The following is a 24,170-nucleotide window of genomic DNA, read 5'->3' as shown; positions in this document are numbered from 1 at the left end:
TAAGTTGATGCTTTACTGAGGGAAGCAATTTGTCTAAGTGATTTGCTATATATACTTTCTCATCCTGAGCCTGGACATGGTTCAATTCTAGCAGCGGCGGAAGGTAACATAGAAATGATCCTTCCCCAACAGCACTGAAACTTGTTGACAGGAAAGGGTGATGAAACTTGAATTATGTGTTTTGTGCACAGAAATGATAATTCATCAGGGCTGTTTGACACTAGCTTCCTTTGACACTGAATTCTCAAGGAAGGCAGGAAGAGAAAACCTGCCACCGATTTTCTGTCTCGAGGCAAATTAGATGAACAGATTCCAATTGCAGAGTATGCTGTGCTACTAACTTCTCTCAACTCTGAACACTGCATATGTTGATAGACAATCTGTTGGTAGCTGGAGTGATCTTCTTCATTATCCTAGCTTATGGCCACAAGTGTGCCATAAGCCATGTTCCAGCCCAGGCCATTTTATTATCTTCTCCTGTCTGAAGTCAAAAGAAACCCCTGGCAAACTTCTTCTACGGACCCTGGGCAAGACATGCCTTAGTCACTTTACCATCGTTGCCGGAGTTCATTGAGCAGCCGTGTCCATACATACCCCTAACCTTTGTGTTTGGCACAGTAACCTTCAACCTTATAAAATCTTGTTAGAGAATCTTTGTGAAGATGTAACTGAATTATAAGATTCACGATGCTGCGTGATCAAGCATAATATTACTGTCAGACCTATCACTTTTTCTTCCAGTGTGTGGGACCACATGTGCTAGATTCACATGGCAAAGAGGCAAGCAGGCAATGTGATGGGGGGTGACAGCTGGGGTATGTGCCTGTGCCCCAGAGCTAAAGGTGCACAAAAGACATAGGTGCACAAAACACCAACCGTTCATCACCTACTCCATGCTCAATGGTCAATGGATCACAGACTGGGTCAACGACCTGGTCATGGCCTATCAGACCTCAGAGTGGGTTACAGACATTGGTGTGGCACAGCAAAGGAGTGAGATACAAAGCTAAGAGATCGGCAGCTGTGAGCCGTGGGGGATCTGCGGGCTGGGAGGGCATGGCGTCACCAGCCAGGGCCCATTCCGCTGCCCTCATGGAGGGAGCAGGGCAGGCTGGAAGGGGGCAGCCAGGCACAGCCTGGAGCCCAGATCATCAGGCAAGCCCATGGGTGACGAGGCAGGTCCGGGGTCAGGCTGGGAAGCTAGTTCATGGGTCAGGGTCAGTGCGTGCATCAGCAGGGTCCACAGCCAAGCATGGGCATGGCCGTGGTTGCAATGTAGATTGGTTGGGACCCAAGGAGCCAGAGCCTGAGCTTAAAACCAGATCCTGGGCGAACAGGAGGTGGGGAGGGACCTCACTGAGTCCTCCCAGCTCTCTCCCTAACACCACCACCTGCACCACAGGGCACCAGACTGGCCCTGAGCCCGGGCAGCCAAACCCCAAACCCAAACCCCCAGGTGGGGGGTGCCCTGCCCTCAGGGCCCTGACACGAGATGAGAGACTGTCCTCACCCATTTTTGCCAAACAGAAGGAGTATTGTCGTGTTCTTGTATCACAAGTTACAGTCCTGGGGGTTCTCTTTGTAGGTCCCACCATTTGCCTTAAGCGATTCATAAAAGCAGCCGTACCCGGTCAGAGTACTTGTCCACTGAGACCTGCTTCCTGCAATGGCTTGTAGCAGATGCACAAAGAACCGACTAAGAGCGGAGCAGGCAGATAGCGTCGCTTCCCCGGGGTACTTTCATCAGCTTCCAGCAATCTGCAGGTCAAGGATTTCCTGCACCAGAAGTGGTGCCTTTAGGTGTAACAGCCCAGATGAATTTTTCATGCATGAATTTGTCTAATTCCTCTAAGAGCCCATATAAACTGCTGGCACCCAACAGCATCCTGTAGCAATGAGCTCCCCTTCTTAGCTTTCCTCTGTCTGTCAAATTCCTTTATGAATCACTCTAAAAAGCAAAAACTATACATATGTGTAGCTAAATTACTGCTGAACTCGTATGGGTAACTGAGAACAGACCTTGATCTGGTATAGCTATAGAAGTACCAGTTGCTTTGACTGATTTGATACTACTGTGTTCACGTGCAAATATAAAATTTCAGGCTTAGAGATACTAGTAAAAGGACTTTGGGAAGAAATGATACAATGTGTTTGGATTTTGTCAAATCTGGCAGCCAAAATGCTAAGCAGATTAAAAAGGAAAGTAAAGGGCATGTTAGTAAAAATTTTATTGCATAGAGATACTTCCCGAGAATAAACAAGCAGAGCAATCACAGTGTCAGTGCCATTTATCACTGAGAGAAGACTCGGCGTTCCCACTGTAACCTTGCGTTTCTATGGAGAAGGCCTTCTCTTGGCTTTCTCCCCGTTATGATCCCTATGATACACCGAATACGCACAAATGCTGTTTCCAGACTCAATCGAGTTTTCATTATAGAGAAACAGTACACAATGTCAGTCAGAAAAGAAAATTACCGTACAAATACTGTATTGGGATTATTCAATGCAGCATGTAACTGGGAAATGCTTGCTGACTTTATGGATTATGGAAAAAATTTGCGAAGTAACGTTGCAGAACTGGGACCGATCTGGGACATCAGCCGAATGATATAATCCACTGCTGGTATCAAACACAGGGACTTTTCCCTATGTCTCTGCAATGGGAACGTGCACACTGGGGATTAGGATACTGCGCTGTTATACCTTTGTCACATTGCCTTTTGAAGTGCAGGAAAACTCGCTCCATCCCTGAATATTTCTTCTTGGCATTACATGCATTTGGTTGAAGGAGTGGTTTTCAAACAGCGCTCTTGAGAGCTCACTGCGAAAGCTAGCTGGGCGTATATGCCATAGGGCCCAGCTTAAGGCGTCACATACAGCGCACTTCCAGCCTATCTTGGGTTGCTCCAAGCAACTTCAGGCTGTTGCTGCTCTCCAACAGCAACTTATCTTGTAAGAGAAGATACCCGCTTCCCCATCTGATGCAGAAAGCTGATGCCAGTGGTGCTCTGCTGGCTTTAAAACAGTGATGAAAAAGGAAGCCTCCATTTTCCTCATGCCTCCATTTCAGGGTTTTCCTTGCAAGAGTCACCTCAAGGCCTTCCTGTACACAGAACAATCAACTTATTGAATGCTCTTGACCTGCTATGATTTTTGGGTGGGAGAATAAAGAGTTACATTTCATGCTCTCAGGACATCATTTCAAGATAGGGTTTCTAGTGGAGTTAGGGGTGTCACTCAGTGGAGTTAACAGGGCATCTCACCACTCTCTTCCCCCCATTTTTCTATTTAAAGCCCATCTTCAGCACATGGGTCACTCAGTCACACCCTATAGAGGCTTAGAGTGCACGTGTAAGACATAATACTATTCTCCTTCCATTTGTTTTTCCAGGGCATTCCATGAAATAACATGATGCCATTACGCCACGCTTTACTGCTGTTCCCTTTTGCTTCTCCTATCTCTCCATTCCAGAGCGCAGAAAGCTAACCTCTTGCTCTGTTGCCTCAATGCAATTTCCCTTATCACCTCATGGGAGCTAAGTCCCTATCTTCTTTGTCTTTGATCCTGCTTTAAATAACAATCTTCAAACTGACTTTTCGTAAAGTGCACTGTACTCCCTGCTGTCAATATAATGTTAGATTCTGTAAATAAATGCATTATGACACACTTACTTAACAAAAAATTGTTAACAGTGCAAGAAAATAACATTTGCCTAAACTGTCAGTTAACCACCTGGGAAGCCTGCTTATAGGAAACAACTGCATTTATTTTTACTATATCAGACTTTGATTCAACAGTACTGGGTTATTTCATTCCCTTGATTAAATGGGTGCACAGAGTGCCCGTTAATGGAAATAAAACAAAGGTACTGTGTGAGATAGGAGAAGGTTGTGGGGATAGAAACAAGCACTTTTGGTGAAAAGGAAAGCAGTCTTTATATCAATTTTTGTGTCTCAGGTAGAGTATTTGTGCATAATTTACCCAATGCATTTGCAAGGAGTTCTCTTATCACAAGACATGAAGCTCAGGCAGCTGGAAATACAGGCCAAATCTCACCCAAGGGTAAGAGGTTCTTTAAGTCCCGGTACCCAGTCAGTCTCGTCATGGCCACTATGATGAAGTGAACATTGGTGTTCTATAAAGTGGATTTTGCCACCACTGATTCATTGCATATTGATGATAGAATAGCCACATATAAAAACGTTTTCTGCCCACTGGCCTAGATTCTAACTTTTAACTATTAAAGGTTTGGTAACTGAGCTATTTGAGCATTTCCTACATATGGTGTAGGACACAGACAGAACAGACATGTTTGTCTCCCAGACCTGCTACCTGGACTCTCATTCTTCTTGTTGCCTCCCCATCTTCCCGGTAAATAACCACTCAGTAACCACAGAATGGTTACACTGACTACCTGCGATATTAAACAACCCTGCAGTGCTCCAAGGATCTAATAAATAGTTGCAAGTTGCGTCTGTTATTAAACATTTAAAACAAATCATTCCAAATGTCTAGTATTAAATTACAAGGTGTGCTTGTTTCCATCTTTCAGCCACTTGCTATCCACTGCAAAATTACCTCATGTATTTTGTCCAGTGATGAGCATGTACATACAGGTAGCACAGATGAAGCACAGTTGTTAAGAGGAGTGTTTACCACATGCATTTTCTGCGAAAAGCATGAAAACCAAGCCTTACCTCCATTCTTAGATTCAGCTGTGATCCTCTCTACCAAAAGCTGAAGGGACACTAGAAGGCAAAACAGGCATTTTACAAGAGCACTGCACATGTTACATCTTGGCTGCAAACAAAAGGCTTTAGTTTCTACAGCCGACATTAAAGCCCCTTTGTATAACTACCATACTGAATTATAAAATAACATGAAAGTTCAAACTGGAGGTATCAGAGGACACTTTCCAGTGAATTTGCTCTGATGTAAATCCAGAGTACCTCCAATAAAGTCATGTCGGGCTTCTAAGGGTTTACACTGGGATACTATAGGATGCCGTTTATGAACGTGGCCATAAATTCACAGGAAAACACTTGTCATTCTTGTGATATCATTTTCAAGGTCACAAAACACCGATACAAAAGTTCACTTACAATACTATCCTTTTTTCACTTACAAGCATTTTCAGAACTGAAGCACTCCCTCAGTATCTTTTAAGTTCTAAAACGGGTACAGTGAACAACCATCAGCAACACTCACATGCTCTTCCAGCCACAAGGACCATTCAAACATTTTACCCTAAATATCATTTACCCAATGGCACAACTGTCCGACCAAGTCACTTCTGGCAGGTAAACACAGCAAACAAAGACCATCCAGCGGAGCAATGTGTCATGAATAAATATTGTCAACAAACGCAGAGTAATTTTGACTGAAATGAAAAACAGAAATTCCCAGGCACTAGAAAAATAACTTTCTAGGTAAATCATGGGCATATGATCTCTACTGTCATGGAAGTCACTCTGAAATTACACTCTTCCCTCTTCAGCATGAAATTCTGATTGTACTGAAAATAATGGAAATGCCCTTATCAATTTTACTGAGAGAAGGTTTTCAGCCCTTTTTAAAGCATTAGTCCAGAATAGCATTTACCAAGTTACTCTGCTTACAGCCTCCTTTCGGAGCTTGCAGACGGGTGGGAAGTGCTTTGCCCTCACTTCACCTGCAGCCCCCCAGGTTGTGAGTTGGAGTTTCCATCTGGAGCAGCTGAGCTATTGATATAAATTAGCATATCACAAAATTCAGCCCAGCATTAAAAAAGTGGTCTTGCTTCCTGTGAAATGAGTTGTGTTCTCATTTCACGTGAGATGGTGGGCTAAGGTCAGACCTCTTACCACCTGTGTAACCACTCCTGAATTTTTCCAAGTCTTCTCAAACTCTCTGACCAATTTAAAGCATTAACCTTTCGCTAGGCAACAGAAGGGACAGGCTGGACAAACCAATTTCAGTATGCATCACGGCAAGTTCCCCTGAGACCTTTATCAGCTTTTTATTAATGGTTGAGGAGAAGGTTGATAAAAACAGCTGTGCAGAAAGATTAAATATATTTCCCATGCTGACATTCATACTGACTCGGAGTTCACAAAAACCTCATAAAATATTAGCTGTAAAGCAGCATCTATCTCGGCTGGTCTTTAAACAGATTACACTTCATTTTGTCAATTGGGACCTTTCATCAGAAATAAAACAGCTAGAAGTAAATGAGAAATTATAGACAAATCCCTTGCCTCAAAATTTGCTGCTTTTACAAACATTACACACAGCTACTACAAGAAAGGTCATGGAAATAAGGAAATTTGGATGAATGGACTGCAGACAGTAGCAGTAAACATTTCTGTTTGCCCTGGTAGCTTAACAGTGTGTGTAAAAGGACCAGAGGAATGCAGGAGAAGATCTCGCATCCTTAGTCTGGAGTGAGTGATGCAAGTTGGGTGCCAGGGAACACCTACTTGCAAATGCCTACATATCAACGAGTTGTAATGCAAATGGACAGAAAGGACCTGTAGAAGTTATCTAGTTGAATGCTTCTCGACAGTTTTTCACCACTGGCTCATCAGATCTTAGATGGCACATTTACTGAATTATTTAAAACCCCATAATGTTAGCAAAATATACAGCCAAATATAAGCGAACAAATGAATAAAAATGACAGTAAAAAAATTAAAGCACGAATGATCCCATTTCAGCCCACGTGTTTTTTAGTTATACAAGAAAACAATTACGACAAAACCAAATCAGATATATCTTTCTTTGCTTAAAGTTTGGGTTGTTCTTCAACTAAAAAAGGCTGAGAAACATTGACATAGACTATTGCTCTGTCCTAAATTTTGTGTATGTTATTCCTCACAGCATTTGTTTGCACTGTAACCAAAGACTTTCAGCGATGGAAATTACACAACTTCCATGAGCGACACGTGGACCAATCTAGTGGTCAGTTGAGTTGACTGAGTAATCCGTTGGTCAAAATGTGGCCCCTGTGATTCGTTCATTCAGCAAGTTCTTAAGAAAATGAACATAACAATATAAAAACCATGCATAACCCATGTTCTTTCATTCTTTGCTGGAAAAGAGCACTAATTGTCAGAGGGAATTAAACAAGGAATAATTAAAAACTAAACATAAAAGAATGCAATATTGAAAGTCATTGGCTCCTTCGACAATTTTCATGACCTTACTCAAAACTGCCCTGAAAGTCTAAAGAAATGTTGTGCTACTAGGATGTTAAAACAAATACCCAGGAACTAGCATTATATGATACTATGGCATTAGAAGATATTATGATACTAGCCTTTCACATTTGCAGATCCTTCTTTACCAACAAGATCTGAAAGGCGGTTTGACAGTATTATTCTAGTCCCTGTCCATAGGTATCAGAGAAGAATGACTGTTGCAGTTGCAAAACTGGCCAAGCCTGTTCAGAAAAGGCTTGGCATGGGAGTAGGAGTGATGCTGTACCTCAGGAATTAGGGATCACGTGCTCCTGTTACTAGCACATGAAAATGTGCAGCAAAATGTTACAAAACCTGCCTTCTAGTCTTAAGCACAAGCCAAGGCGTCCCATCTGGTATGCCAGGCCAACATAGGGATCTGCATGCTGCCGCGCAAGAGTTGCCAAGAAGTGCAAATGAAGGTGTGGTACGTAGGAGGTAGGTGCTGCTGGTGAAAAAGTAATTTGCTATATGGTAATATTATTCCTGTAACAATGCAGTAAAACTAGCATAAACAGTCATCTCTGGGAGGCAATATTGTGCTATAAAACCAAATCCCTTACTCTCCAGACAATACAGCTCATCTTGCCTGGTTACCTGAGAAAGTCCATCACTCTTTTTGCTTAATTGTCAAAATCATCTATGAAGTTCTTGGTTGCAGGTATCTGGGTTTGAATGTCTAGAAGCTGTGAAGAAGCACGATCAGTGGAGATTCCTCCTTCTGGATTTCATTCTTCCTTCCTGTCTAACACAGTCCTGGTGCTTTGACTGAAGCAGGCTGTGAAAGATAGATTATATCAGTATAGTTTCAGAATATATGTTTGTTTGTTGTGTGCACATGAATATGAATTAATAATACTTTAACATGCTTCAGCACTACTGGAAGCAAAGATTTGTTACTCAAAGATTCTCTGTATGTAGGTAAGGACCAACTCTTACGCTTCCTTTTATATAAAAAAGGAAGATAATTTCTGTCAGTTTAGCTTACTGGACATGAGATGAAAGATAATCAAATGGCAAGTGATTAAGGATGGTTAAGAGGCAAATTACTAGATATGAAAAACATTTTTTCAAATAATCCTCTGAAACACCCTTCAGTGCAAGGCTTCAAGGCTGAACTAAAGGTTGCTCTGCATTCTATGTAACCTTAGTTTGTGAACCTCAATTAACCAAAAATGCTTCTTAAGCAAACAGGTTAATGTCCCCAGATGTTGATTAATGATATTGAAAATTCCCTCAAGTATCAAATCACTTGGTTATCTGAAATTGTTCTTTGGCCACTTTCTGCATACAGGTAATCAAGCATATTATACAGTACAGATGTCAGCTTGTTATTTTACCTAGTAAGTCCAGAAATGAGCACTAAATTGGAAGGAACGCTGTAGCACAATTATCTAAAGTGATAGATAAAGTGAAAATAATTTCTATTTTCAAGACCATGCAGCTCCTAATGACTGTTTTAAATTATTCCTTACTCCTCATGAGAAATGTCTGGCCTACAGAATTACCATGTTAGCCTTGACACCATGGGCTAATTAGATGTTAAGCATAACAGCTCAAAAAGGAAAAAGCCTTCTTCCAACATTAATTCTTAAGAGGATCGTTTGAAGAATTTGTACGGCAAACTGTTCTTGTGCATAGTGCTCAGAGGAAGCCAGAGACACACCAGCATTGCAGATAATTTCCACTCAGCAAGGGAGCCGAGCACTCTGAAAATCAGGATTCTGCCAAACCTTGGTCTGCAATGGTCACGCATCTCTTTTGGAGAAACACCTGTATCAAATGGCAATGCCCAGGGACCATGACCATTTTGCTGACTTAGCTGAGAAAAGCAATCTTCCCTGCCCCAGGAGATGCTGGTGTGGAGGCACTTCCCTGCCTGCTGCTCTGAAGAGCAACTACAAATTCCTTCTCTTAGCTATTGCTCAGGATTTTTTTCTGCCAGGATTATGTTATTGGTATACAATTGCTGGTATAGTAAAAACCTTTTAACCAGGACATCTCCATGGATGCTAATTTAGCACAATTATACTTAATGACAGTGAAACTGCTTAACAGGGATATATTCAGTCAGTGACACAGGGCGTTAAGTATTAGCAAGCTCTTAAATCAGTGTGAAATGCCAAACTTCACTTCCATCACAAACAGAGATTCCAGTAATAATAAGGAAATAAATGCCAAAGAAAAACTAAATGCTGTGAATAATCTCCTTATTGCTGTAGTTTTACTTTAGTGGGTACTTTATGCCATGGCGAGTCTTTTCAGAAGCATTTTTGTCTCTCCTTATCAGGATAGCTGTTTAATTGAGTTGGCTGTCTACCAGTTCAGAGGATTCTACTGAATTAACATTCAGATTTGCTTAGCTTTAGCTAATCAAATGTGCAGGTGTGGTGTTCCTGCAGGTCTTTCAGTTAGAAAAGCAAAGCTTATATGTTGAAGAGTATAGGTTAGAGCAATGAAGAAGATATGTTGCAGATATTATACATTCCTTAGTGTATCAGACTGCTTTTCTTCCTTTTAAATTTTGTATCACTGTTACAAATCACTGTTGGAAGAAATCTATGTTTTGTTCACATTAAATGATTATACATGTATAAACTGGATGTTTAGATTAAGGAAAAGAAAATAAGAAACTAAGAAAAGAAAGAAGTCCACAATAAATACGGGAAAAGTGTCTAAATCATTACTAAAATTGCCTAGCAGCTAGGATGGCTGTTTTTTCCAGCAATGCACCACCAATCCAAATCACTCTAGAAATAAGGGCACAAACCCCATTTCCACTTATCCCTGCAGGTTATCTTCATGCCACAAAAACAGAGGAAGAGATATCTACTGGAGGAAAAAAAAAAAAAAAGGAAGAAGAATAAATTACTTCTAGAAAGGAATTAGTGAACAGTTAATGAGTAGCTTTAGTTTCAGCAGCTTGGAATTTCAAGAGCTAAAGCCAAACCTGGCTGTTCCTGTGGAGATTTTTAGGGTGTGCAAGAACAGGATGGTCCTCATCTTTCTTGAAACACCTACGCCTGCCCCAGCGTGCTCAGGACCCTGGCTCTTGTACTGAAAGCATGAGGTGAGAGGGTTTCTACCACTACGGCCAAAGATGAAGTGGACGTACTGCAATAAAACCCTGCCTGTGTCATTGTCCCCACCTTCCGTGCCCACCCTCCCCATGCTCACTACAGCTCCAAGAAAAAGGCATGAGGTCTGTGCCTGAACACAGACTCTTTCCTGCCGAGTTTTCTCCCTGCCTCAGCCATCCTCTGTATTCCCCACTTCTCCGTTCCGAAAGCAGGGGGCTGTGCTGCACGCTCTGCCCCGCATACTCTTGGCCAGCCCAGGCCAACAAATAACAAAATAGAACCCATTAGTAGGGGTTTTATGCAGAAAAAAATCGTTACTAGCAAGTTTCTAATTTGTGAAGGTGTATTTCAGGTAACAAAAAAGACTGGGAGAAAGGGCTACATCATCAAGACTTTGTTTTGTGCTTCTTGAACCTCAGAGTTCTTTTCTTCTTTCATAGTAGATTTTTTGTTTTCCTCTTTTTGGCCACTAAACTCTTCCAGTGAGGATATAGAATTTCCTTCCTACACAGGGACATCCTGTCTTTTGGCATTTTTTGGAGTAAACATGCAGGCTCAGCTCCGCATCACTCAGTGAGGCTCTTAAGGTACCACTGCTTTCATCAGATAATGGCCTGTTTTTGTTGACTACATCACAGAAATAATTTTTTGAAGCATGTCGAGGCTAGAAAGTAACCAGCTTTAGCTACAAAGACAGATTTCTGTGTGTTACCGTTTTCAGAGGAGGAATAGGATTATTTTCTACTCGAGCTCTCCAGTCACTTGGGAGTTGGCTGTATGGTCTTTGCACCTGAGCCTTTCATCTTTCTTCCCTTGTTTTGCCATGGCTTCTTTTAGGACCCATGTTGAGCCGGACTGCTCCTGAGAAGAAATTTACACCTTGGCACATCAGCCCCGGAAGCTGTAAAAGCGTAACAGCACTGATGGAAATCTCTTACTTTCTAAAGTACACAGCAAACCGTATGCATTACTTGAGTAAAAAATATTCCAGCCTTCCTGTAGTGATAGGACAAGGGGCAACGGTTTTAAACTGAAAGAGGGAAGATTTAGATTGGATATGAGGAAGACATTTTTTACAATGAGTGTGGTGAGGCACTGGAACAGGTTGCCCAGAGAAGTTGTGCATACCCCACCATTGGAAGTGCTCAAGGCCAGGCTGGGTGGGGCCTTGAGCAACCTGACCTAGTGGAAGATGTCTCTGCCCATGGCAGAGGGTTGGACTAGATGATCTTTAAAGGTCCCTTCCAACTCAAACCGTTCAATGATTCTATGATTCTTGTTACTCAAATCATATTTCAGAATACTTACAGTATGGAAGTGCCCCAAAGAAGTAGAAAAGCATGACTTTCCTGTCTAATACAAAACTATGGAAACTTTCTAGTAAACTAGGAAGGCATACGTACAAAAGATCAGGGTGGAATCTTAATATAAACTATATAGGATCTCCTGAATATTTTCTTCAGCTGAGTTTCTGAACTCCCTGCCAAGCTGTTAATAATGTAAAGAATCTCAGGCGATGAACACGGTTCATGTTGTTTGCAGAAAGAAAAGGTGATTTATTATTTACAAGAAGATCTAGCAAATAAGTACTAGATGTCAACTCACGGGTAGTTTTGTCCATACTGACAGGTTGCTGAGGGTATATACACCAGTTTTGTTCTTCAGTTTACTGTATTTTGATTTCATTCATAATTGACAACTGCATTTGCCTTTTTATATTTGCAGTAAAATACTGTGCAAACAAAATTTGGGAGTATACATGCAGCAAATCTTGTATCAACACTGACTGGCTGCCAGATTTGGAATCGATTCACTGATTAGTTTGAGAGTGATTAATGTGAATGCTTAATTTAAATCCCTGATTTAAAAACATTTGTGGAAAGAGAATTGACAGCATAAATAGCGCTTCAAAGTGCTACAACTGTTCCTTCCATGGACTCTGCTTTCGTGAAGTGTGTGGGTAAGTTTTTGCCCAGGTACAACATGCCATAAGGTGATGATATTCAGATGCCAAATTTTTCAGCTCTTCTTGCAATAAGAAATGATAATTGTTAACAGGTTTTCTGAGGAAAATGTGGAAGAAAACCCACTTTTTTTCAACTGAGAGGAACAGCAAGAGATGACTGAACAGGGTACAACGGTTAAATTTTTTATATATCCACACTTGGAATTTCAGTGTGCTATAATTCTAGTCAGGACATGACAAGTAAAACTGCATTTTGGGTTCAGATAATAAAAGAAGTCCCTGTAGAGAGTCCAACGGTTTGCTGGTGCAAGCATTAACTAGACTAGAAGTCTAGTCTAGTCTAGTCTATTCTCTCGGCACCGTCATGTCAGACCTGGTGCTTTCCCTCTCTGTACACCTCTGCCCAATAAGCACGGGAAACCTGCAGTCCAGGTCCAGCCATGGCCTTCCAGGCTGGTCTGCTGTCCCAACTGCTTTGCAGTTATCCAGGAGCAGTGCAGGAAGGATCCTATGTAATGAACACGCTAATAGCCAAATGTCAGTGCTAATGCTGGAAAAGAAGGGGTTCTTGACACTAGGTCTTGTTTTGAAAGACATTATGAAAAAAACAAGTTGCGGCATTAAAAAATGCTCTCCTGCATAGATTTTGAAGGAAAAAACCCTAGGAGATCAAATAAATTCAATGATTTCTTTTTATTAGGACACAGCTGCATGTTCTCCCTTGATCAGACTGAATACATATCTTCTTGCATCTTTGAACTCATCCAATTTTGGTTGTTTGCCATGGGATACTGTCTTCTGGTCCTTCTAAGGCACTTCCTTTCTCAAAGTCAAAATCACAGCAGCATTTTAGTAGATAAAATAAATTACTGGAAGCTCTCATGTCTTAATTTATGTACATATACAATCATTGTTTAGTTGACCCTTTCATTTGTTTAAATCTGCCTGGACATGCTGGAAGCAGCCAGTTTTTAATGGAAAATGACAAATGCCCAACTGCATTATAGTTTTTTTCCATTCTCCAGCTCCTTTGGGAAAGATTTATAAGTTAAATCCAACATGCATGTAACACTGTCCACTAAGAACCAACATACTGTGTTGCCCAGGCAGATTTCCCAGATATTTGGAAGGTCCACAGTTCAGAACTGATATTCTCCTTGGTGAATTTATTTTTGTGAAGTACTTTTGCAGCCCGTAGCAAATTCCATTCTATTTCTTATGGGCATATGCAACAAGAATAACAGTACAAATTTGTTGTGCTGCTCTGCCTATACCTTTCTAGGTAAGAAAAGAAAATTGCCTCTTTTTCCTATTCAGTACTTCAGGCTGCCAATAAAAGTGAAAAGTTGCAGTAATCACCCATCACGATTTAATTTGCATTGTTTTACAGAAGTCAGGCAACACAGAGCTGACCTAAAGTGGTCAACATTGACCTAGATTATATTCAAATTAACAACTGAAGGGAGAAATCCTCCAGACCTCATCGTTAGTCCCTCCAAAGCAGCTCCACCTTGGTTTGGAGTGAATTGAACCCTATGGAGTTGGTATAAAGAAATCAGGGAGAATGGATTCTGGCCCTTTATTGCCTTCTGCCAAGGGAAAAAAATTGATTATAATGTTAATACTTGACTAGTGGACACATACGATAGTGTAATCTTGCTGGGCTTATTCACTGTTCTTCAAAAACACAAAAAGTGCAAGTTCTTGTTCCTTAAAAAAAGAAAAAAAAAGGAAAAAAAAAGAAATTGCTCTGCAAAGACTTTTTCTTCATCTTTTGAAATAAGCTGATGGCAATCTGTCTTCATTTAAACTGTAAGGGATCTGGCTTGGGTCCTGGAATAGACTCTGGTTCCTTTTAAAACAGGGAAATAGCTCCTAAATATATTGAGCTGCTTTTTGGAATTTATGAAGCAGAACACAAATCTAAGAGCTGGCAACATTTAATGGTAATGAGGCAATTCTTACATGAGAGAGTTCATTACAGGATCAGCTCATGATGTTTTCTAGCAGCTGGAAAATGGCATCTTTTGCAGGCTGGGAATGAAAAATCTTGCTTTAAAATTATCTTGTGTATACCCCAATACACAATTAGTTTAAAATGGAAGCATAGCAGAATTCATCCTGATGCTTCTAATGCAATGGGCTTTTTACTGAAGGAAGAAAATATGTTTTCCTCATGCAGTGCTGCCGTGCCAGCTGAGCTGCAGCACATGGGGGAGAGTGGGCCTTGCCTGTGCTTTGCTCTTCTGCAAGTGTTTTGAGACGGTCAACTCCGCTCTTGTACGGGGCAGAAGCTGTCCTTGTATTCAAAGAGCACAAGGACAAGGATTGTGCCTGGCTTTGTGGTGCAAAGAAGAGGCATTTCCTTACAAAGGCATGTTTCTTAATTATCTGCCATAACTCCCCAAGTGGTCCTTCCTACTGTACTTTTGCCATCAGTTGGCTTCGCAGCAAAAGTATGGCCCAAGAGGAGCTTGAGGTCTCTTTCCAGTCTCATATCCGGAGCGAGTCTGCCAGCACTGAGCCATGTAGATGCGATGCCTACCCTCCCAGCTCACTCTCACTATTCTTTCACTACTCAGATCTTGACCAGGATGAGTTGCGATATGCTGGTTTTCAAAGTGACTGTATTGGTCGGCCAGTGGATGCTACCACAGTAGAAAATCCAGTTATTTAGCTTCTCATTTTGCATTTTTTTTTCTGGTGGTCTACAGTGTGCATGCTGAAAGATTCTCTAAACGATCCAGGGCTGCAAACACAATCACCCCAAAACTTGCAAGTCCCATGGGAAATATTTTCCCACTATGTTGCTCTCTGCTGCTCTTCAAAGTATTATTTTCCAAAGATGCTAAGAGGACTATTTCACTTGACTTGCTACCCAAACACTGTCTCAAAGTTTAGAAGAGACATAAATCAGTTAAAAGCTACAGAAGGACAACAAAACATCCCACTCAGCCTTCTTAAAGACTGCAGAAGCCCAGAGGACACCTAGAATTGAACCGCTCTGGAGGCATCCAGTCACTCCAAGTCAGCTGCAGTTTCTCACCAGTTACTAAGTTGGCTCCCACAGTCAACGCTGGTGTAGAAGAGGATGGTGGAAACCAGTCGACGCTGATGTAGAAGGGGATGGTGGAGACCAAGGACAAAAGCTGATTTCCCCCTCTTAAGTTGAGCACTCAGTTCCCCAGCCCGCTGAGGGACCTGGCTGTCATCACTATTTCCCTCCTCTCCAGTTAGGCATTATGCAAGGCTCAAATATGCCTTAGGAGTGAGGCCACAGAAAACACAGTTGGGGAATCAGGAGGGGTCTGGGGAGAGAATGGAGATAAACTGTAACCCACAGGGATTTTTAAAAGAAGGGACGCTATAAGAAGAAGCTGCGCATACTTTCTTGCAGAGGCTTGCAAACCTTACATTAGCAGCCTTACTGAAGTCAACAGATAGGCAGGCTGGGCACAAACAGCAATGTGAGTCAATGCCAGCAGTTATCACCATACTCTTTATTTGTTGTCTCAGAAAAATGAATTATAGAGAACTTCATAAGTTAGGCAATAAGCAGTATTTTTTTAAAACAGGTGGATTGCGGGGTCAGAAGTCAAAGAAGCTTGAAACTCTTGACTGGAAAGAGTGTTGAGGAATCACAAAGTAAGATGTTAGACTGCTGAACCAAGATATTTTTTTGCTTGAGACAGAAGATGTAAAAGAAAAAAAAAAAAAAAGCTGGTAGGAAAAGAAATAGGTATCCCAGCTGCAAAGAAGGCCAAACCGTGAGCTAGAAACAGATTGCTGAAGGAAGATACCCAAGTAAGTCAGCCAAGTATTTATTCTGATTTATACCAATGCTTGGCCCAAAGCCCCAAACACTTTAAAATATACTAGACGAACAGTAAAAGTATGAACGGAAATGCAACTTCAGCTTCAGATTAATTTTATAGCAACTTAAAATTATCGTTGTCCTTTAAAGAGCAACCACTAATGGTTTGCATTTCAGAGACGAGTGAAGTAAGGAAGAGTAAGCTCTGAATGGGACATGAGAGAGAGAGAGAGAGAAAATATCCTCCAATAAACCAATACCAGGAGCTTTCCTGGTAACTGTATTTTGTTATTGAGACAAAGAAGCTGCAATTCTTGGCCTACAGCTCAACCAGGATGTACAGGTTTGCAGCAAGTTTCTGGCTGAATTTTTGCCTCTCTCTACAAGAATTCAAACTAGCTGGTAGCAGCAATTTCTGTCCTGAAATCCAATCTATAGCTCTAAGAGACTATCATGTTGTCATGGCTCAGTGAGACCAAAAAAAGAATTTCACTGGTGTTTGCAAATAGCATGATATGGCTGAAAGCCTGGGTATGCTCTTCTGTGCTGGAGAAGATATAATTTAACACTCTCGGACCCAATTTTACCCTCGTTATAGGCAACCGAGAACTTCCCAGTGAAGTTGGTGGGCAGAAATCAGACCTCTTACTGTGAGCTGACAGCCAAATAATAATCTGCTACATAGGAGAATGTGATTTACCCTGCATGTTAAAAAAGTGATTTTTTTAATAGCTCTGTAATATCAGGGATTCTTTAAAAATATAGGACCAGCCTATTAAGATGCATAAATGACAATGCATGGATCTGAAAAAAGCCAAGAGCTCAGAAAAGTTGCAAAATCTTTTGGTGAACACTCTCCCACTCCTGGATGCATTAGAGGTGCTTTTCTTGAAGCACTGGAGAGAATAGAGCAAAGGAGAAAAGCCTGAAAATGGGGGCAAGGAAGCAGGAAAAGGAAGTTCTCCAAAGATGAATCTGCTATTATTTTTAAGGCCCCTTTGTTACTGCCAGCTTAATTATAACTGGATTTCCTAGAGAGGATTCTGTTGAGCGTTGTAGCACACAGCCTTGCTTTTTCTTACTGTCTTGCTGTACCCAGAAATGGTAGCGATGTTGCAATCCTTGAAGTACATGCTCATAAAAGCAAAACCCACAGGGAAGCCCGGTGTGTTTCTTTCCACACTCGTTGTGTGCAAGAAGTGAAACCATGGTTAATTACCTGCCTCCAGCCACTCCTTAAAAGCTGAAGAGCTTTTCTTTGTATTCGTATGGCTACAGTAGCCATGGCAGCTGCTCATTTATTAGTTGCAGCATACATTAAAGCAGCTGGGTAACTAGATTATGTGGAAGGTGAAGACGCATGCAAATTTCTATTAAAAAAAAAAAGCCAACAACCTGTTTACTGAGAGCAGGTAATGGAGATGCTAATCAAAACCAGGAACTAGCTTGTATTTTGCCATAAAGAAAGAATGACTAACAACTTAATACTGCACTGATGTACATAATTATGCATCTGCTATGTCTAACCATCCCAGGCATCTGATAATGGATCATTCACTAAAGATGTGCCTGAATCAACCATTTTCCTCTCAAATTTGAATAATCAAATTCTTTGACAATATTAGATGTTGTTTTCAGACTGGGACTTAGAGCTAAACATAATTGCCGACTCCAGCGAGACGGAAGACTCTAGGAGTGGATTCCCTGATATTTTAGCATTTCAGTGAGGAAGGGTAAGAGTGGAGGAAAAAGGGCACTGTGTGATAGCACAGTATAAACATTACTGCTTCTGTCTCTGCCAGGAAGCTGTCACTGAAAGAACAAGATGCCACCATTTTTAATACTGTATGTCTACATGAGGAGATCATGAAAAGCAGCGATTCTGTTCTCGCTCTTTTCTCATGGGGACAAACCCAGTATCACAGTGGTTGCTCTCACACATGGGTCTGGAGGGCAATTGTCATACCCAGTTATGGGACCGCCCATAACTATTTCACTGTCCTCTTCCCTGACATTCCCATAACTAACACCACTGGCCAACCAGATGTTCCCAGCCCTGCATCACCTTCCCAGATGTTGCTGTTCCAATTCTCCTGCCAGTTGTGTGCCAGGCAAGCTGACTCTGCTTAACAACTGAGTTATCTCAGTAGGCTTTCTCCAAACTATACCTGTTCTCAAAGAGCTCACACTCATGTCATCATCTCCCTTGCAAGAGAGGAACCACTTTTAATTTGATCCAGATTTCACAGCAACCAGGACCTGCTTGCTGTTCTCTGCTTGGAAATTCTATGTTCAACCCCAGTTCTGTGCTATCTTTTGCCTCTAAAATTCCAGCAAAGGATAATTTAATAAGCAGATGCATTTACAACATAATACTCAGCCTTTTGTCAGTAGATGCTTGAACAGTCCCCTTTATCCTTGGTAAAATTATTTCCTGCTGAGACAAGAACAAGTGGGGCATGGGAAGCCAAAGCCTTGGAAATGGTGAATTATAATTGTTTTCGGAAGGTCTCCGCTTTCCATAAAATCTGCCTATACAAACAGACTTCCAAAATGTGCTAGCTACCCTGTTAGCCCTTCCCAAATTCTCATCATCATACAAAATAAGATTCCAGCAGATCTGCTCACTGGGAAATACTTAACATTTCAGAGAGGTCATAGCTAGATGGGAGCCCCCGAGCCCCGGGGTTGCTGCGAAGCACCGGCTCCTCCCGGCAGAGCGGCCCCCGAGCCCCGGGGTTGCTGCGAAGCACCGGCTCCTCCCGGCAGAGCGGCCCCCGAGCCCCGGGGTTGCTGCGAAGCACCGGCTCCTCCCGGCAGAGCGGCCCCCGAGCCCCGGGGTTGCTGCGAAGCACCGGCTCCTCCCGGCAGAGCGGCCCCCGAGCCCCGGGGTTGCTGCGAAGCACCGGCTCCTCCCGGCAGAGCAGCGCGGAGGGGCAGCGCTGCCACCCCGCGGCGACGGCGGGCACGCCCGGGCCGGGCTTAACGCCTGGGCTCGGCTCTCTCCGAGGCTGAACGGGCAGGTTCAGATCTTGCCAAGATCAGCGCGTTTAGCAGAGGGCTGGTATTTTTCTCGAAGGACACGTGAAATACGTATTGAGGGAGGCACTGCCTAAGAGCACCGTTTTGGTTTTGTACCCAGGATTTCTAAGGAAGACTAAATAGTCATAGTCTTAACAAAAATTAAAACATTTTTAAAAAGAGCGTAAGGTGTTTGGCTGGCACTGGACGTGACTCAGGCCAAGAAAAGCTGGCCATTACCTGACTTGTGGCTAATACAGAAGGGCCATTTCTGAGTCTCAGGCAGAGCAATCAAATGTAGGAGGGGGGAAAATTACATAGGTTAGTCCTTGAAGTTAAAGAGTTACCAAACTTTCACTTGAAGCTCAAAATGGGCTGAAATTTCTCCCTGTGAATTTCCATTTTTCTCTGAAACAAAAAGCAAAACATTCTTCCTGCCCTACTCCCGCTGCAAGCGGGTGGTTGGTAAGCACTATCAACAGCTTACAGGTATGTTTAGGGTATAATAAAGCTTGGTTTTACAATTTCCTGCTTTCTCTTTTTAACCCCCAAAGTTAAAAGTAGCTGCAGATGCAGAAGAAAATTGTACTAGTATAACCTAACAGCAGGAACGTATGCTAGTACAATTTAACTTATTATGTGGCTTGTAGAGATTTGTATCAGAAATACTAAACTTGGCCTGAATGAAACATTACCAGAAAAGTGCGTATGAAAGTATCACACACATCTTGATGCTTCCAAGTGGTGGTGGGAGTGTGGGAGTGCAAGGGAGTGACATCCATAACACGTGTTAGTGTCTGAAGTCAACTTTGTTTAAAATAAATATCACTTTCCTCTTCCATATGGTCTCTCGCTGAGTTTTGTGAAATTAATTTTGTACATGCTGCTTTGGTAAAAGCATCCAGGGGCAAGTGATTCTCATTCCAAAATGATTAGCACATAACTAGGGAACAAATCTGTCAGTATGTCAGTCTGGAGACTACAGGCAATTCTCCTGCTTTAGGTGCTTTTAAAGAAAGTATTCTACAAACTGTTTCTCTCACCCATTTAAGTCCCTGGGATCACTGCCATATCACATGTGGTGAAGCCGTGCTAAATCAGCAGGGTGGGCTGTCAGAAGCTTTAACAGAGCAGAATGGTGCTGCAGAAGGTTTTAAAATGTTTACATGTACTAATCCGGGGTGAGATGCACAAATCTTGAATTCCTTTACAAATTAATAATGAAAAAAGCGCCATTCAGATAAAGTCAACTGATATATTAATAAGCCTTTTTAAAAGCAAAAAAATTATCCAAAACACTGACATAAAGAATCATTTAAATGAAAACCTCCCAAGCCCTTTTCAGTAAAACATGAATTCAAGAGCTTCAAAAGCTTTGTTCTTATTCCAAGATGCTTTAGAATGGAGATTCATTAAATCTATTTTTTTCTTCCAAAGCAGTTTTGGTTTCAGACAACATGAATACCTCCATAAGCCCTGGAATTAGTGAAATGGGATTTCCTACAGAGTTGTCTCTCCTGGTTGATCAGCTCTGGTGTCCAAGAAGAGCTCATGTTTCCTTGAAGTTCTTCCCACAGCTGAGACACAGAAAAGATCCATCTGCCCTGGGGATTTTCTGTCAGCAAAAACCTGGGAAGTCAGAGCAGGTGCCCAGCCAGGACACCTACAGAGGATTTTTTTCTTCCCCATTTTAAGAAATTTGATTTTTAGAAATTGCATCTCTCTCAACTTTGGCAGAAATCAGCTAGTAGGTTCAAGAGTTGGAAGGGACACATACGCAAACACCCCAAAGCACAATCAATCTGGCTGAGTGTGATTAATTTGAGCCTTTTATCTATAGGAGAGTAGGCTAATAAGCATTGCATTAGGCATTCTCGGTCAGTTCTACACTCCACATGATGAAGACTTTAAGCTTGCCAAACAACAGCCCCACTGTTTTTCTCAGTATCTTTTCCTTCATTGCCTAACTTGCACTAGCACTTTTTGTGGTTCACAGACATAATTCTTCCTACTGCTACAGACAACCCGCTATTTTTAAAGAATGTGCATGTTGACCCCTTCCCACTTATTTCTACGTATGGGGTAAATTCTTAGTGCTGGGGCAGGAGGTCCATAGGGCACAGCACTGAGCACACTGAGTTTCCAGGATACTTCCAATCCTCATCCATGATTGAAATTAGGTTACTGGTACCATAATGTTTTTGCTTCTCTGCATCTAAGCTCAGCTCCGTAGAAGCAACAAAGTTCTGACGTTTTCAAGACATGATGAAAGGCAAAACAGTTTGCACAGGTACCCATGGATGTTTGCTTTACAAGGGAATCAGATTTGGGTAACAGGGAGAAAAGATGGCAATGTATTTGGCAGCTTATTTCATTTCCATTAACTTCAGCATGGTCAACAGCCACCGGTAAGTGTCTCTTTTTACTTCCTGTATACATCTGAATAAATGTGGACCAAAGATGCAACAATGAAATGACAGGTTTTCCCTTCTATTAGTTTTCGATTTGGAGGAGCAGCTAAACAGTATATAACTTAGGAAGGGGAGGAATGGGAGGAGGAGAGCATACACACAAGTCGCTCTTTTTTCTGTTTTATTGCTATGAAGCCACAAATGCATCCTCTCCATTTGTTGTGGCCAGTTTAGCTTAACTAGAATTAACTTCAATTACAGTGCATGAAAACGTGCTACTGTTTTTGTCTCAGCACCTCTGCCCACTCATGCTGTATGCCTGGCAGCACTGCAGAGGCTCTCACCATAAGACAAGTGGTTGAAAAACTGGCTTGAACTGTAACTCTAGCCCAGCACAACCTTGTGCATAGACAGTACATCTTAGCTAGGAGGCAGTAACTAACGGCTTAGCTGGGAGCAAAGTCTGCCTGTAGGAGTTACAAGAAGCCCTCAGTATGATATAGCCTTACCTTCTTACCTTTGAAAACCAAACTTACCTCCTACAAGCAAAGGGAGGAGAGCACAGCTAAGCCACAGGGGCTGACAGATGCTCCTCTCCAGCCAAGTCTGGAGCTTGACTCTGCGGCCTCTGGTGTCCATTCACAACTGAGATGGGTGCTCAGTCACAGGGCAGGCGTCAGCATTCGTGCACTCTGTTTTGGGAGGTGTAGGCTCTTACATTGCTAGCAGTAATGTGTTTCCTGTTCAAAGAGCACCAAAGGCACATCACCAGGGTGGGCTGGCCTTCTTCTGACCAAAACCTGACAGTTTCAAAACCTTTTAAGGGGTGCTGTAGCTACAGTCACAGTTCAATAATTTGAGCAGAAAGTAAGTTGTAGCACAAATACAGGTTCTGTTCTTCACTGAACGCACAGCCAGAGCATAATTAAAGTCAATTCCATGGGATTTATGCTTACTAAACAGCCTCAGATACTTTCTTCTAAACTTGTACTCCATGCCTCTGATTCAACTGAGAAAAATCTTTCTACTTTGAATCCATTAACTTTTTCCATTAGAGAGAGCAACCCCTATATAGTTGTTTTGCAGACAAGCCAATGGAGGTTTTCTGATTACCCACTTCCTGACTTACAAGACAATCAATGTCCAACTTAGCCATAGACTTCCAGCAGCCACTCAGTTTTCTCCCCACACAGCTGTCTCCACCCATGTTATGCCCTAAAAGGAGGGGATGAAGTTTTAGGTGATTAGGAGTGATCAGAACAGGGCACCATTGGCTTACTGGCCGTTTCAAAGTCAAAAAAGGAGCGCAGGAGTCACGACTCCACATTCCCTTCTCTGCCCACTATGACAGGAGCTAAACAGTGGGGGTCAAGAGCATCAGCGTTATAGCATGAAGCCAACCTGCCAAGCCACAAGCAGAGCAGAAAACTGACTCTATTTTCCTTCTCTCCCAGATCCCCTTTGGCAGCACTTGATGCATACCCTGCCTGCCATCCAGGTAAAGGTCTTGTGAGTGGAACAGTTATGTCCAGATCATGGCATCCCAAAGGGAAAAAAAGGGCACAACAGCAAGCTATGACTCCAGAAGGAACTGTGCCTAGACACCAACCTAATGCCTATAGGTTTCCTACTTCTCACTCTCCTCACCCTCGTCCTAGCCCTAACCGTAACCGTAGGCCTGGGCTAAGATTTCTGCCCTGGGACATGCTGAACCTCCAGGTGTACACTGCTGGTGGGAGAGTCCTGCTGGCAGGAGGCCCTCGCTAGCACAACCCGAACCACTTTGGTGACAACATGATTAAGTGACCTTGTGCATGGCTGGCATAAATCATATATTTGGGTAAGTTTTGATCGTACAGGCACTGGTGTAGGGGACCCAAACATCACTTCTTTAGTAATGTGTTACAGGTAGCAAAGAAACAACATGGGAAAGGCAAAAAGCAAAGGGAAGGATGAGCAAACTCTGCCCTGGGCTTCTCCTTGCTCTCAAGCACTTTCAGATCAAACAATAAGAAAGACCCCCCTTTTTGTTTCACTGTGAGTTTGCTATGAAAAGTCTTTTTCTCATACTTCAGATACATGAAACCCTCTCAGGAAAGACCTGGTAGTGAAGTCATCTAAAAAAACCTTCTCCCCACAGGCATCTAACGGTAAGCGTCAGGAGAAGGAAGCATGGCAGCTATTCTCCTGTTTGCTCGGCCGAGAGAAGGTCCTGACTGATGCATCTACGGCCTGTTCTGCCAACATACCTGATCTCCCAACACCTTCTCGCGCTGCGTCAGTACCAAGCTCACAGAAGCAGATATGCTGTACCCCCCTCAGCCCTTCCTTGACGTTGCTAAACAAACAGACAAAAATAACTTAATAACTGCCTGAACGCATCACCGTTACTGCTACTGTCATACCCTCTTCCCGTTACAAAGCACAAAACAAGAAGAAACCCTTCCAGGGAATATAACCAGGAAAAAAACCCCAACACTTCACCAGAAGATAACCAGCCCAGATCACAGTAAAGGCCGAAATTATGTCACTGAGGCGAGTATCGCCTCCAGACTCCTTTCTCTACAAGCTGCGGGGACAGCGCAGCAGCCCCGCAGGCCGCACGGCTGCCGGCCCCGCTCCCGCGGCCGCGCGGGCGGGCTGGCGGCGCAGGATGTGAG

General features: G+C 42.5%; 1 long non-coding RNA gene across 1 annotated transcript; it reads right to left on the bottom strand.

The window, feature by feature from the left end:
• Positions 1-400: 400 nt before the first annotated feature.
• On the bottom strand, positions 401-24,140 carry LOC142405613 (uncharacterized). The gene is made up of 5 exons (XR_012774244.1): positions 23,995-24,140; positions 22,047-22,250; positions 7,816-7,996; positions 4,699-4,749; positions 401-3,103 (listed from the first exon to the last, which is right to left on the bottom strand). It is a non-coding gene; the product is annotated as an uncharacterized LOC142405613 (long non-coding RNA).
• Positions 24,141-24,170: the final 30 nt, after the last annotated feature.

Source organism: Mycteria americana, chromosome 2, assembly GCF_035582795.1.
Source record: "Mycteria americana isolate JAX WOST 10 ecotype Jacksonville Zoo and Gardens chromosome 2, USCA_MyAme_1.0, whole genome shotgun sequence".
Taxonomy (NCBI): domain Eukaryota; kingdom Metazoa; phylum Chordata; class Aves; order Ciconiiformes; family Ciconiidae; genus Mycteria; species Mycteria americana.
The sequence above is the reverse complement of the archived record's forward strand: the minus strand, read 5'-3'. Positions and strand labels throughout refer to the sequence as shown.